This window comes from Mycetomoellerius zeteki, unplaced genomic scaffold (assembly GCF_001594055.1).
Source record: "Mycetomoellerius zeteki isolate Tzet28-1 unplaced genomic scaffold, Tzet1.0 scaffold68, whole genome shotgun sequence".
In the NCBI taxonomy this organism is placed as follows: Eukaryota; Metazoa; Arthropoda; class Insecta; order Hymenoptera; family Formicidae; genus Mycetomoellerius; species Mycetomoellerius zeteki.
In genome coordinates this window covers 525,123-526,665 of record NW_017257697.1, presented here as the reverse complement: position 1 = coordinate 526,665, position 1,543 = coordinate 525,123, and the positions used below count along the sequence as shown (strand labels likewise).

Sequence of the window (1,543 nt, the reverse complement as noted above, 5' to 3'; positions counted from 1 at the left end):
GGCGTAGCCGACGCCGTCACGGATTCCGCTATTGCATCCGTTACTGTTGCCGTTGCTGTTGTTGCTGCTGCTGCTGCTGCTGCCGCCGCACTTCTCGGATCCGCGCGAGCCAACATCGCTGTCCAACGATACATTCTCGGTGATGCTGCGTGCGGGAATGATATCGGCGCTTGCCGCCGTCAGGAGACGCATGATTTTCTTTCTTTCTGAGCGATTAAAGCGTCGCCCCCGCGATGTATCGCCGGGTGCCGCGCGTGCGACGTGACGTCTACGTCGTCCTCGTTATATCGTTGTTGTCGTTGTTTTTTTCGCCACACCGACGCACCATCGATGCACTGCGAACGGCCAGGAATAATCGATTTTCGATCGCATTTCTTCGAATGTTCAAATATAATTGCTTATTCTTGATGAAAAGCACGGATTTTATTGCCACTAGTTTTCTGTCCTTTCGTATTTTCTTGTCTTAAAATTATGTTTTTTTGTTTCAGAGCAGTACATATAAATTGCTGATTTAAATAAATAAAAATAAAATAAAAGTTCTTTCTAGATTTTTTTGCATGAAAAGTGCATAGCAATCAAATATTTAAATTGCTGACTTAATTTAAATAAAAATAAAATAAAAGTTTTTTCCGCTAGAGATTGTTTTCGACATAAGAAATGTACAACAATTTAAATATTTCTTTCTAAAAAATTAATCATTTTTTACGCTTCGATTATTCAGTCACGTAATAATAACGAATGAACGAACTAATTTATCGTCTAATAATAATGATTTGTCAATTCTTTTTATATGTTCAACTAAATCGATCATTCGAACTGGCCATTCTTACAGTATATCTTATTGGCAATTGTTTTTGATGAAATGTGATAAAATTTGAAGAACTCAGATTTATGTCGTCGGTAATTCTTGAGGCCTCTTGGGCTGAAACAGAAAGATTTGTTTGATGAGAGATTAGTTTGGTATTCATTCACTTTTACGTGATTGTGTTTATGACTTAATCATTTTAAGTATTTGCACAACTTTATCGAACAGAATAACAGTACAAGTTCTTGAAATAAAGGAAAACTTTCGTAAATTAATTTTTTTTAATTTATGTAACGGGATTAAGACATGTTATTTATATCCTATACATCTCTCTAATCTCATTTTTTATTTAATTTTATAATATATTAAAAAGTAGCATACTAAACGTTCTGGAATATTTTTTTTGCAGAAACTTTACTAAAAGAAAATGAAGGAAGAGTGAGTAGTTTCTTAGCGAAATAATCGAATTACGCGCAAAAGCATGTAATTCGAAATAGATAAACTTTCTTCATCATTTTGAAGGAAGTTTAAAATTTGCAAAAATATTTAATACCCTTTCTTTATTATTTATTTTAAGACATTTTTCTGTTCAAATTGGAGCACGATTTTAGACATGGTAAATAAATCATCAGTATGACTAGCTTGCTAACTTTTTCTGGAACATTTCGGAGTGCAGACGATATAATTCGGGAGAGATAAACAAACTTTTTCATTGTTTTGATGAGTGAAAATGAGTCT

At 34.1% G+C, this 1,543-nt stretch overlaps 1 protein-coding gene across 1 annotated transcript in view; it reads right to left on the bottom strand.

The window, feature by feature from the left end:
* Stacl (SH3 and cysteine-rich domain-containing protein) overlaps positions 1-207 on the bottom strand; it is a 50,607-nt gene extending 50,400 nt beyond the window's left edge. The window contains exon 1 of the mRNA XM_018457813.1: positions 65-207. The gene's annotated coding sequence lies outside the window, so the exon portion shown is untranslated. The remainder of the gene's footprint in view (positions 1-64) is intronic.
* Positions 208-1,543: the final 1,336 nt, after the last annotated feature.